General features: G+C 41.7%; 1 protein-coding gene across 1 annotated transcript in view; it reads left to right on the forward strand.

Annotated features, from left to right (window-relative positions):
* OPCML (opioid binding protein/cell adhesion molecule like) overlaps positions 1–14862 on the forward strand; it is a 653953-nt gene that overhangs the window by 181941 nt on the left and 457150 nt on the right. The window lies entirely within an intron of this gene.

Genomic DNA, 14862 nt, shown 5'->3' on the forward strand with positions numbered 1-14862 from the left:
GATCACTTGCTTCCCTTATGTCCCCTTAAACTGCTGCAGTAAATACTTTTTGCAAGCACAGGATAAGCTGAAATCAAAACTGATGCTTGTTGTAATGAGTAAAATTGACTTTTCAGAAACATACTAGTGTTGTTTTTTTAGTCAATTCTAACCCCCTTTTTTTCTAAGGCGCGCTAAACAATAACGCGTCCATAGACTAACATGCACGCGTTTATTAATAATAATAATATTAATTTATTTTTTATATACCGCCAAAGCCATAGTAGGCGGTTTACAACTAAGAAGGACTGGACAATCAGCGAATATGGTACAATCAGAGAAAATAGGTACAACAAAGAAGGGCAAGACAGTGTGCGTAAAGGTTCAATCCAAGAATGTTGATAAACAAAGGGGTACAGTCCGTGAATATAGGCATATAGGTGAAACAGAGGGGGTACAATCAACAGATGAAGATACAGTTTATAAGGGTAAACAAGACATGGTGTGGTAAAAAGGGGCCATAGGTTGGGCATAGAGGTCTTAGGATATAAATCGGGTAAATAGATTAGTTTTTAGTAGTTTCCTGAAGTTTAGGTAGGATGAAGCGCGTGAGATAATATCGGCCAGCCAATTATTAAGCTGACCAGTTTGGAAGGCGAGAGTTCTATTTAGATATCTTTTGTAGCGGCAGGCCTTTATAGTTGGATGGCTAAACAGGTGGGTTCTGCGAGTGTGTTTGGATGGGCGGTCTAGGATAAAATGGGGTACCAAGTACAGGGGGGGGGCCGAACCAAGGATGGATTTGAAACAGAAACAGGCGAACTTGAATTGCACTCTTGCTTCCAAGGGTAGCCAGTGGAGTTTTTGGTAGTAGGGAGTTAGATGTTCCCATTTTTTTAGTCCAAAGATCAGTCGGATTGCCGAGTTTTGGATGATTCGCAATCTTTGAGTGCATGCTAAATCAATTAGTGCGCGCTAATCAGTTAGCATGCGCTAATTGGTTGGCACGCCTTAGTAAAAGAGGGAGTAAGTGTGTGAACCATTATGTATTCTTTTCAGCTATAGATACACATGCTTTTTTATTGATCATATTTACTCATTTCTTAAATTCTGGCTTTTTTCCCACAATACGCTCTTCTCAGCCTTCTGCTTATGCCATTTTCATATATGTTTTCTTACAATTGTCTGTTTTATTTTTCCTTTCTAAACATGTGAGACATTCCAGGAGGCTAATAGAAGCAAGCGATTCATTTTGTGATATTTTTCCTCAAGCCTATAGAAGCTCCATCTTAAATATACACTACAGCTCTCACCACCTACTGCAAGGAGCTGAGAGGGAGCAAAGCATCTGTTTCTCAGTTTGACACCTCACCACTCAGCTTCCCGTTAATTAATGTCAAACTTATTTTAGCAAATAATACGCATTATCTCGTCCTGTGAAGATTGGTTCTCTTGTTCTCGGCTTGGAAACCAAGGCGATTGAAGAGGTTTTGCACTTGAGACAAATCTACTAGAAATATAGATATATCTTTTCAGAAATGAAAATTGTCTGTTACGAGAAAGAACATCACAGTCTGAGTTGAAATGGACATGCAAAGTTTGGTGCTGCTTTTATATCAAGAGAGTGGTGAGAATTCAGGGCTGTTTTCTGCACATCACTTCTGATGCTTCTCTTCAGTCTAAGCGATTGTGATATTAAACACAGAGGATGCCATACTTTATACCCAGTGTACTCAAATCATGCCTTTATGTATGAAGAAAAGTATGGATGAGAACTGGAGTTTTAACATACATGACTGATTAAAAATTCCATGATTCCATCCACCGAATCTCAGGGCACCTAAATGGAGATGCCCAGTTATAGAATTGCCCTCCCATAGGCATGAAAAATTCCTCTCATAAAATTATTCCACGCATAAAGGCCCAAATTCTGTAACCGGCGTCTAATGTTAGGCACCTATTTTGGAGGCGCCCAACTAGATAGGCGCCTATCTAAATTGAATAAAAAGCTCAATTGAGCTTTTTAAGCAGCACTAATTGAAACTTAGGCGCCTCTCAAGAAAGAGCGATTCAGTAACAAGGCACCTCTAAAAATTTAGAGGACCTTCAAAAAAATAGGTGCTATGCATGTTAGGCATGGGTGTGGCTTCATGTTAGGTGGCTTGTTACAGAATCGCTGCTCTTAAGCGTGCTTAAGTGCTCGCATGGGCCTAGAGCTGACCTATTTATTGGGTACCTCCAAAATAGGTGCCGCTCAGCGTGATTCACTAAGCTGCACCCAATTTTACTTGAATCGTGCTGAACGGTGCCTAATTTGGCAACTAACTTTTGGCCGCTTCTTATAGAATTTGCCCTAAAGTGCCCCAAAGGCCTGTTTGGAGGTAGAGCAGTGTCTTTCAAACTTTTTTAGCTCCGGCACACTAAACAGAGCAAAGGGTTTTTTTGCGGCACATTATAATTGAAATTATAAACTTGCAAAACCAACAAAAAATTAAATCTGAGAATTATTTAAGTTCTTTAAGATATGCATGGATAATTGTAACAGCGGTGAAACTAAAGTAAATAGAATAGAATTGTTAATCAATGCAATGGATGTGCTTGTTTTTGAGTGCAAATTAAGTCAAAATGTGGCTCGATAGTCAACAAGCATATAAGCATTTCATCATCTACCATCTGTAGTCATCTTTTTTTTTTTCAATTTAATTTCTGTCAGAGCTGAAAATCCAAGTTCAAAAAGATAATATACAAGATAAGGTAACAAAACTTTGATTGTTTTGTTGCTCAAGTTAGGATAACTACTGCATAAAAAATAAAAATAAAATTACTTGCCATTAGTTTTCAAGGACCAGTCACATTAAAGGATGATGCTTGTCTGGGCGGTTGCATCCTTACACACACAGATGCTCATAACATTGACAGACTCATGTGTACGCGACGTACAAGTCATCTATTCTAGTGTATACTTATGAAGGGAATTAAAAAAAAAAAAAAACTACAATTCTGGGATCTCTTGTGGCACACCTGGAATATCTTTGGGGCACACTACTGTGCCGTGGCACACAGTTTGAGAGATAGTAGGGTAGAGGGTTGCTATAAAATGGATTGAGTTGTGATTAGCACTCATATCTCCAAATTTTACAAATGGCTTCTAAAAAATTGGCGCTGACCAGAATGGTGCTTAATATGATTCTATAAAAGGCACTCACAGTATATAGAATCATATTTGGTGTCCATACATAAGACTAACATTTAGGTACACCCATTTAGACCAGTGAAAACCAGTCCTAAATACTTGCGCCTAAGTTGTGCATGGATCGGGCATATTCATAACAGTGCGCCTAATTTATAGGAATGCCCACAATCTGCCCATGCTCCGCCCTTAGCCACACCCCCTCTAGAAATGTGTGTACTAGAATTTACACGCATCACTTTATAGAATGTGCTTAGAAAGTTATGTGCGTAATTTCTAATTATTGCCAATTAGCATAAATTATTAGGTGTTAATTGCCAAATATCAGCACTCAGCTTTTTAAAATAATGAATCTGTGCATGCAAATTGGCTTTATGCACCAATTTGTGCATACTACTTAAGGCATTAAGGCCCAGTTTCACAAAGCAAACCGATTGTGTACCAATCGGTTTGCAACCCCTTAGCAACCAAATTCCCCTCCGGCCCGATTCACTTACCTTTCTGCTGACCATCTTCCGATCTGCATATGCAAATGAGGGGAGGGACATTCAAAAGTAGGATCTGACAGGGCTGGCCGATCAACCCCAAAAGTGGGAACCCTCCTGCCATTATTTTAAGCGGCGGTTGCAGGGCAAATTTTTTGGGAGGTTTGGGGCAATTGTTGGGAGGGGGGTGTTAATTTTTTTTTAAAATCAGGCAGATACTTTGCGTGTTTAAAACACGCAAACTATCTGCACGATAAAAAAAAAAAAAAAAAAAAAGCCAGCAGAAGCCCTGACAGCAGTGACAGGAGGTTGTTTCTCCTGTCACTACTGTCAGGGTCTGCGGAGGCTCTAGGATTGCTCTGTAGTGATCCGAGCAGTGAGTGGGGGGGGGGGGGGGGGGGAAGAGGGGGAGGGGTCAACAATCATCCCCATTTGCATGCAGACCTTTTGTGAATTTGTCGGCTTGCATGCAATTGGGAACGGATCGGAGATACAATCGGGATTTAGTGAATCTAGCCCTATATACGGAATATGGGGGATACTGTATAAACTATGTCCATTCACACATAAGAACATAAGCAATGCCTCTGCTGGGTCAGACCTGAGGTTCATCGTGCCCAGCAGTCCACTCACGCGGCGGCCCAACAGGTCCAGGACCTGTGCAGTGATCCTCTATTTATACCCTTCTTTCCCCTTTTCCAGCAGGAAACTGTCCAATCCTTTCTTAAACCCCAGTACCGTACTCTGCCCTATTACATTCTCTGGAAGCGCATTCCAGGTGTCCACCACACGTTGGGTAAAGAAGAACTTCCTAGCATTTGTTTTGAATCTGTCCTCTTTCAACTTTTTCGGACTCCCTCTTGTTCTTTTATTATTTGACAGTTTGAAGAACCTTTCCTTCTCTACTCTCTCTATGCCCTTCATGATCTTATAAGTCTCTATCATATCCCCTCTAAGTCTTCTCTTCTCCAGGGAAAAGAGACCCAGTTTCTACAATCTCTCAGCGTATGAAAGGTTTTCCATTCCTTTTATTAGACGTGTCGCTCTCCTCTGAACCCTTCTTAAGGTGCGGTGACTTTACACATCAATATTTACATCTGTTTGCCTCATGGGAACATTTCTTTTTTACACACTCCAGGATTATATTTCAAAATTATTCCTTGATCCAAAATAGGTCTTTGTACTTGGGGCATGTAATTCTGGAATATAAGCCTACATCCTTCTCAGTTCACTTAGGGCTAGATTTAGTAAAAATGCTGTTATGTTGACATACACTAACATGCATTAATGTGTGGAGGGGCATAATCAAAACATATGTCTAAGTCCGATTGGGACGTATAGTGCTAGATGCCCAAATTCGGCAGTGGAAATATGCCCATTGTACAAAAAAATACGTCTAAAATATATTTTTTTATTCAAAAATGTATGACGGCCTCCTAACGACGCAGGCAGCGAAGCTGGACCCTCCATTACTAACCTGTTGACAATCAAGTGACTTTAAATCATTCCGAAAAGAAATCAAAACTTTGCTATTCAAAAAGACTATACAACCTTCACTTCCCCCCCCCTCGCATCCTCCCCCCTCTACGCAATCTACTGCTGACCTCCTACCCCTCCACTAATATCTCCCCAATGACCCTATAAAGTAATCAACCCTAAACTTCCTCTTCCCTTCTAGTAATCCTCAATTCTCCCCCTTCCTCAATTTTCTCCCCTTTGCCTCCACTAGTTAACGCCCCCAAAATTGTAACTCCCCTGCATCTACTGTGCAAGCGCCCCCTAAATTGTAACTTCCTGGAAATGTCCATCTATCTTATACTGTGATCCGCTTAGAACTGCAAGGTACAGGCGGAATAGAAGTCACCAATGTAATGTAATGTAAAAATCGTCTATCTGGATGTCCAGGAATTGTTCATCCAGACTGCCTCTATCTTTATTCTACATTCTTGACCAAAATTTCATGCAAGTCCCAAATGGCCAGAACAAGACTATTTGGTCCTGGGAAGGGCCAGCATTGTGAAGGAATGGTCACACAGACATGGCAACAGAGCAGTGGGCCTTCACAAAAAGGTTGCCATAAGCATCTCACCCAGACCTCCCTTATAGGTTATGTTGAGCCCCCCCAGAACATCCCCAAAACCCATTATCCCCACCAGTCTACAACTCCAATAGCCCTTATGGCAGCAGGTGACACCTATATGGCAGTACTGTAGGGTTGGTGTGGGGGGGGGGAAATGTAGTGGCTAGAGTGGCTTATGGGCCTGGGTCCTTCTCTCTATGGTTCACTATCCCGCTCACCCACCCACTGCCACAGGTAATATTTAAGACACCTGTGTGCAGCTCTACTAGGCTTTCCTATACAGATATGTACATTTTTTATTCCAATCTTTGCCAGGGGGTGGGGTTAGGGGGTCAGTGAACACTGGGGGAGTGTGTGTGTATCTTTACTTTGTCTCTGCAGTGGTTATCTGGTCACTTTGGATACCTTTTGGGCACTTAGACCTGTTTTTACATCATCTAAGTCACAACGTATATGTTCCGTCTAGGAAATCTCATAAAATCTTCGATTATCCATAGAAACATAGAAAGATGACGGCAGAAAAGGGCTACAGCCCATCAAGTCTGCCCACTCTACTGACCCACCCCATTAAGTCTGAGTGCATATGACTTAGTTCCTTAGCTCGACCTTCGTAGGGATCCAGATCAGCCCATATCCCGCCCACATCCCACCCTAACCACTCCTCCAGATATGACCCTTTTAGCTCTGGGCGCACAGCGACAAGGAGCTAGAGGTATGGTGGGGGGTGAGTTGAAGGCAGGCACGTGGTGGAGGAGGAGTGGGGGGGCAGAGAGAAGGAGAGGTGCCGGCCCCCACCCCCTTACTACACCACTGCGTGGATCCCTGGTATTCAGTAACACTGCATGCGTATTTAATGAACGCTCTAGACCCACCTATGCCCTTCCCATGGCCATGCCTCCTTTTGAGTTACACGCTGTAAGATTTGCATGCAGATCTTTATAGAATAGCAAGATGCTCATCCATACTGGAGAAATATATTGGTCATCAGTATGATATTTCCACATAAGTTGAAGCTGATTGAGTACCTCCAAGTCTAGCATTCACTGCCAAGATTTTGAGAAGCATGTTCCCCAGCCTTAATCCTAAGGAAGGGGGACCCACAAACATCTCCCCTGCTACCTATTCCCATACCCACCTGTGAATTCCTGTGAATTCCACAGGTGAATCCCTGCCCTTGCCCCAACCAAGTCTCTCTACATTAGGCCAGCGATCTCTTACTCCCTAGCAAGATGGTTGTCTTCAGATTCAGTTGATACTAATCTGGTGGTGTCCCTGTGGGCTTGCTGGACACCACCAGACTGGTATCAACTTGTCAGCATTGCCTTAGTTATTTTCAGGGGAGTTATGGTATGCTGGTTCCAACCTGGCTACCCCATAGTAAATATCAGACAATATAGTTTATAGATTTCATAATTTTATTGAGAAAACTGGGTACACATAAAGTTATTTTTATACATAATATGCAGTTAAGAAAAATAAAAGGTTTATAGTCTGTCTTTTAAATAGTACATGATGGATAATTTAAGCCATCCAACTACTCAGGTGTCCTAACTAAACACTTTATTATTAGTATCACCCTGTGTAGGTGACCACTGTGACAAAGGGATATGGTAGCCAATTTTGCTACATGTTGTGACTTCTGGAATACCATAAATCATTTTCAGTATGGATTGTTATCAATGCCTCATTATCTTTCCAAATAGCAGGTAGGGATACACTCTGAGCTGTTTCCTTGGATGTAGAAGAAATAAGGCACGATCAAAGAGGACCAAACCTTTATCATATCCAAAATGCAGTTCAAACAGTAGTATGTTGTTAGCGGGCAACTAAAGAACCAATCATTTATGTTGTGTCCAAGATTTTAGTTTTGCTATGTTCTAGCAAAAAGGTTTGCACAGCTGCAAAACTTCACTAGAAATCAGGGTGTCAGTTTTGTGTGCCAGTGCTATTTGGATGCAGGAAGAGATCCTGCTGACGGAAGGGAGTTCAAGTCCAGCCCAGTAGTAGTCCAGAAAGTTGATGGATTGTGAAGGATACTCGTAAAACACACTGGCCTTTGCTTTTGGCTCAGCACAGTCCATATGTGGTGTGAGATAATTCACCCTGCCAGTTGCATAACAAACCCAGCACTAGACCATATTTGACAGGAGTTAAATCTAAGATACAAGCTCAAAGAGATATATTTTTTTAGAAGGGGGAGTGGGAGGGGAAGAGGAGCCTGAAATAGTACAGCAACTCACTGGATCTGTTCTGACTAGTGTCCGCCTTGGGTGAATCTCTTCATATAAGTGGTTAATAAATCTCAATAAATAAAATATAACTGTCCCTGCTCGTGAGATACAGTCAGATTCTAGCAATCCTCTGGTCATCTTCCACTACTGGTCTCTGACTAGAACTGCAGGGCAAAGGCTTGGCCCTACCTCAATCCTGCCCTTCGGAATGCATCTGCTCACTGAAGTGCAAGGACTCAAGAGTGTGATGATCATGTTCAAATATTTGAGAATATTTTATTGATATTTTAATCATTTTTCACCTGCTAAATAAATAGGTCATGGTTATTACTGTTTTTAAGTAGGAATTAGACGGTATAGAAATTTTAAAAATAAATAAATGTTACTTATGTCTAGATTTTATTAGAGTAATGAAAGTGTGCCGATTGTGATGTGTCTCCGTTTCTTTGTTCTCACTTTCCCTATCAATCACACCTAATCACACCAACTGCAAAGAAATTCTACCTAGCTGTATGATTCTAATCATGGTTACAAACAAAGCTTAATGGCTAGTCTCCCAGGGCATACTTGGTGATCTTGCCCTCTTGTCTACAGCTCAGCCATGAAGCTCTGTCTCTAATTCAGAGTCATGCCTGAGCAATTATTGGAATCTTTGTGGAAATCAGAGGTGTGAACACCTGCCCACTGTGACCACAGTAGACCCAAAAGAGTTGCTGGATGGTAATGACTTCAAATCACTATTGACCTGAGTCTGAATAATTTCTGTTCTTAGAAATGAAGTTAATGGCCTATGGCAACATTTGAACTTAGGATAGAACAACACTCAAAACTATAGTCTGCATGGCCACAGTGTAATAAATGAAGCAGGGATATTAGTGGGGACACTTTAACTCAAATGGGTTGCTCTCTACATGAGCTTAATAAACAAAAAGAGTGGAGAGCTATGTATGTTAACGCAAACAGTCTAGGGAACAAATTTCTAGAACTGGAAACAGAAATAGTTAATGCAGACCTAGACATGGCGCTGGCCATTTTTTGATATGTGTCAACCGAAACAAAGTTGCACATTCATAAATACAAGACCCCCGAAGAAGCCCTTTATTGTGGCGAAACGGGTCCCGTAGGGCGTTTAGCCATTTTCTGTTAACTACAATGATTTACTACAAATCAAGCTCATACAAAAGCTAAGTGCGAATTTTTGATACCTTTTTAAAGTTATTTATTTCACATAGCACTTTAATACAGCTTTTTGCACATTTGTAGCTTTGCACATAAAAATACCGGCTCAATGAAAGATACCATTTACCTGTACGAGTGGTGTCTAGACACTTATGTGTTTTGAACATTACAGGTTTCTGAGAGCGGTATAGAATAGCAAGAATTCTTGTTATTATTAGTCCTCTATTTGTTTGTTTGCGTATTTGGATTTGTTCAAGAGGACTTAGTCCATTTTTGAGTTTCAAGGTGCCTAAAAAAAATTTGGTGACAGAATTGCACCTGTGTAGGTGCTTTAGGCTGACTAAGGCCACTGTGGGCGTGGATAATGCTGAAAGTGGTATTAGGTGGCCTAAAGCGCCTATGAAGGCACAATTCATAGCATAGGTAGGCGCCGGAAATATAGTCCTGGAAAATTCTAGCCTACATTTCCAGCACCTTCTTTTGCCATGGGCGTGATTCTGTACCCAGTGTCAACATGTGATTGACACGCAATCGGCGGCACTGGTTACGGAATCAAGGCCTTAGTGAACAGTAATGTAGATGCTCTAAATGGTTAGCGTAGGAATGCCCACTCTCCACCCTTGACAGATCACCTAAAAAAATTCCAAAAAATATTTACCATGCAGTTAGGGTATGCACATCCCAAACCTACTGTGTGGCACTTTAGTTTGTCCCACATTAGGCTAATTTTGCTGCATTAAGGGCTAGATTCACTAAGCCCACCGATCAACTTCAAACCACTTAGAGACCCCTTTGTGACCTGATTTCCCTCTGACCTGATTCACTAACCTCTGTCCCAATCATCCTCCAATCCATGCATATAAATGAGGGGGAACGGCATTCAAATGCAGGCAGACAGCGATTCACTAAAAAAAAAAGAGGTATACTGACTGGGCTGACCAATCCAAAAATAAGTGACTGCTGAGGACCAGTCACTCAAGTCCTTTCTGATTGCCCTGCCTTCTGCTGCCCTGCTCTCTGCCCTGTTTTTCTGCTTTCTGCCCCGATCTCCTGCTCTCAGCCCCGATCTCCTGCTCTCAGCCCCTATCGCCTGCCTGCCCCATCTCCAGCTCTTGCCCCAAATCTCTCCTGCCACCCCGACTCGGCGCCCTACTCTCGCCCCAAAACTCTCCTGCTGCCCCAACTCTCCTGCCCTTTCCCACAGTGCAAATCTGTGGTTTTAACCCACTGGCTTAAAGTGGGTTAAAACTACGGGCTTGTGAAGAAAAAAAAAAAAAGCAAAAAAAGAAAGATATTTCCTGCTCTGCCGGGCACGGAGGGCCAGCGCATGCGCAGATCATCTACAGATGGTCTGCGCATGCTCAAGGATCACTTCGGTTGGGGCATGATTCCAATTGCCCTCATTTGCATGAGGGCGATTCGTGAATCAGCCTCCCAACACGGATCGGATTCGATCTGTGACCTTAGTGAATCTAGCCCTAAGTGTGCGTTAGTGCCTAAAGCAGCTTGGTAAAGGACTCTTTTGTGTCAAAAGCTTTTATAAAGATAAAGACTAAATAATCAGATGAAATATAGTTGTGAAAGGAGGTGACAGGTCATTTAGCATAGATTAAAAGACTACTTGACTACAGCACACAGCAAAAAGGATAATGAGTGGTCTCTTGCAAGAGGTCAATCTCAAATGACTGGCAATCAGGATAGCTCTTTAATGCAGCTGATAATTGTGCAGGTGATGTAAAGAGACCACCAGAACTAGTGAAGGCGAGTACAATTGGGTTGAAGGGTAGGCCGAATGGCCGTTATCTGGTGACATCTAAGCTTTGTAATTTAAAAGGAAAAATAGTTAAAAGGAAGTCCATGTAGAGAAAAGAATGAAAGATGATCATGTCAGATGCAGAGGTGATTCTAAAAGGACGGAGAATTAGCAAGGATGTTTGATAAGAAAGTATTAGACACCCATTTTATGATTGTGAATTCCTGCTACTTCTGGTAATGGTGTCCATAGAGACAAAACCATGCTTTGTTTAAAAAATGTCTTAGAAACATAGAAAAATGACGGCAGATAAGGGCTAAAGCCCATCAAGTCTGCCCACACTGTTGACCCACCCTTTTAAGTCTACTGACCCCCTTGATTATAGTTATACTGCCATTCTATTGACCCGCTCTTTAAGGTCTATACCCCAGTGACCCTATTCCTTTGCTTATAGAAACATAGAAATTCCTTTGCTTATAGAAACATTAAAGGCTAGATTCACTAAGCCCACCGATCAACTTCAAACCACTTAGAGACCCCTTTGCGACCTGATTTCCCTCCGACCCGATTCACTAACCTCTGCCCCAATCATCCTCCAATCCATGCATGTAAATGAGGGGGAACGGCATTCAAATGCAGGCAGACAGCGATTCACTAAAAAAAAAGAGGAATACTGACTGGGCTAACCAATCCAAATTTCTAGCCCTTTTGCGGCTTAACTTCCTATCTGACATCCTGCTTGCAAAAACTTTCCAGCATTGAGGGTAAACCATGTGAAGGGCACGATCAAGGGAAAGAAGTGCAGCTATTGGTTCATAGTTTGCTTGGCGGTTGGCCTCAACACACAGTGGGCCTGATCCAAGGATCATCGCACAGCATCATCCCAGAATATTAAATAAATATCAAGGTTGCTTAATTAGTGCAAAAAGTACTTTTTTTTTCACAGCTCCCTAACAATAAAAGCAGCACTTTTCAATCCACAGCAGAACTTCGCTTGTTTAGCTGTCAAAGGTGAAAAGTGGATTTTTGACCCATGCTGAGCTCATAATAGTCTCAGCACCACCTTCTCTTCCCTATCCTCCCGTGCTGCAGTCAAAGTCACAGTTCTGTCAAAGGGAGTTACAAAAAGCATTTTTTTTTTTTTACTATAGAAATACATTCTACTCCTGTAATTATCTCCGAGGCTGAAGTTAATTGTGTGTCACCATCCAGCCCAACAGCGGCACGAAGAACCCATATTGTTTGATTCACCAAAACCTTTCCCAGTGTGATGCTTCTTGAAATAATTAGAGCAATTTCATGCATTTCTTTGTATAACTTTAAGCTTCGGTAAAGGTGGGAAAAAATTGCCCCACCCTACTAGAAGAAGAGTCAGACATGCAAGGAACCATTAACTTCAGCTTCCATTATTGTTTTATCATGCAGAAAGAAAGACATCTGGGCGGACGGTAATTTGCCCTGTATAGCTGGCTGCTTGTTTACCAAAGTGAAAGTTAATTGTGCAGCATGAAAACACCACCTCAATGCGTCAGATTTTTTTTTTTTTTTTCGTTCTCCCATCCTGCATTGTCTGAGTCAGTATGTGTCCGAGGATTCAGCACTATGTATGTTCAGAATTCAGTACTGTGATTGAACAGTAGGCAGTCCACACTGCTTGCTGTTTCTGAGCAGGTTCATACACAGAGGCATCGCCAGCACTATATAGGATTTGGGAACAAACAAATTGAGAAAAGAAATCTTTAGGTCAGCCTTCTCCCTATAGCCAAACCATTTTTAACATCAGGCACCATGAGAAAAGCAGTCTTTAGAATAATCTATACTGGGTACAATATATCTCTCCTTTTTTGCATTACTTGTTCATACAGTTGGGATGGTGAGAAAAATGTTATGGCAGGTTTGCTTCTAAATATGAGTTTTAGTTTTTTTTTTCCTAAATCAGTTCTTTTAGCAGATTTCTGTAATTAACTTTGTGACCATTTCCTAAACATCTCTACATCTTCATTTCTCTACACACTGCCCAGCACAAAATCTTGTTATTGGGCTTGCAATAGGCTCATGTTGCTGAGAAGGACACCCCGTTTTGATTCTTGACTTAGGATCACGTTTCTTAGGCCTAACTCCGAAATATAATGGAGCAGGAAAGGAGTTCCTCAGTCTAGGCCTTGTGAATGTAAAAGCACAGTTCCATGTCAGAAAGAGTTAAATGATCTTAATAAGGAGCCACTAATTGCAAGAATACAGTGGACCGTATTGGGGTCAATTTTATTAAATGCACCCAAATTAGGTGCCAAAATGCAGCGTGCTGAGCGCCTATTCTATAACAGGCTCTAGCCATCCAGTTTCCATTATAGAATACTAATGTGCCAGTATTTATGCACTAACCTTTAAGTGTGCCCACTTATTCTATATTAATAGCAGGTGTAAATGCATATATCTAATTTTGTATTTCAGCAGATTAATGCAAATTTTCTATACTCTATCCCCCAGATTTTAATTTGCATGCCAAAATGTGGACTTGTTTCTGAGATGTGCATGCAACTTAATTGGTTAACGAACCAAATAATGGCAATAATTGAATGTTAACAATTATTGACATTAATTAGCACCAATTATCATTGTTTATCCTTTATTAAATTTTATGTTCTACTTTTTATGGACACTGATTGCTCTAGATCTGTGGCATGGAATGCTGCTACTATTTAGGTTTTTGCCAGGTACTTGTGACTTGGATTGGCCTCCATGAAGATGGGATACTGGGCTAGATGGACCATTGGTCTGATCCAGTAAGCTATTCTTATGTTCTTAAATCAAAGCAGTTTACAATAAAATGAATAAAAAGAACTCCAATAATTGACAGTAAAGGAGAGAGTGTGGGGGGAGGGAGGGGAGGGACAAGGGGATCTCTTTCAGTCTTAAAAACAAGTTCATCGCTGTGGGATCATGAACCTTTGTGCCCACCATAACAAGTTGTCTATATTAATTTTAGAGAGGTTATCTCAGCTGGCAAGTCAGCATAGGGAAAAGGTTTCTTTCAACAACAACAAAAATGTCTTAAGCTTAGAAAGTTTGTTTATGACTTTTCCAACCAGATATACTGTGGCAGAGAGTTCCAGAGAGCTGGAGCAAGAATATAAAATGCTTATTGTCTAGCTCAGTGTTCCTCAACCACCGGTCCGTGGACCGGTGTCGGTCCACAGAAATTTCCTGTCGGTCCACAGAGCTAGCACGTGCATCAGGCCCAAAACATTGTTCTTCAACCGCCGGTCCACAGTGCGATCGATGTGGCATTATCTTCGAGCCAGCTCCCTCTTCCTAACTGATTCAGTGCACAAAGCCACGGGCAGTGGCTCCTACGGGCATCTTGCACCTGAACCGGAAGCCTTCTCTCTGACGTTGCAACGTCAGAGGGAAAGCTTCCAGATGAGGCACGGGAAGTGCAAGGTGCAATTAGTACTATTATGGGGGTGGGGTCTGGGGTGGACATTGGGTAGAGATGGGCGGGGTCTGGCCCACGACTTAGACCTGTGTTCTTCAACCGCCGGTCCACGGACTGATGCCAGTCCACAGAATAATTCTTGTATTTCTGCCGGTCCATAGCTATAAAAAGGTTGAAAAATACTGGTCTAGCTGATTCCCATTTATTTTTTTATTTATTCAATTTTCTATACCGTTCTCCCAGGGGAGCTCAGAACGGTTTACATGCAATTATTCAGGTACTCAAGCAGTTTTCCCTCTCTGTCCCGGTGGGCTCACAGTCTATCTAACATAGTCTTTGCAGGGTGAGGAAGAACTATTATCCATTAAGCAGCATAGTGTACATGGAAGACAGTATGGAATAATGAGTGAGGTTAACTATGCAGGGATTCTTGAGTATGGAACTTTATGTACTAATGACAATATTGTTCAAATTAAGTCTGTGTTCTATAGGCAACCAGTGTATATACTTCAAGAAAAGAGTAGCGCTT

Source organism: Geotrypetes seraphini, chromosome 13 (genome assembly GCF_902459505.1).
Source record: "Geotrypetes seraphini chromosome 13, aGeoSer1.1, whole genome shotgun sequence".
Taxonomy (NCBI): domain Eukaryota; kingdom Metazoa; phylum Chordata; class Amphibia; order Gymnophiona; family Dermophiidae; genus Geotrypetes; species Geotrypetes seraphini.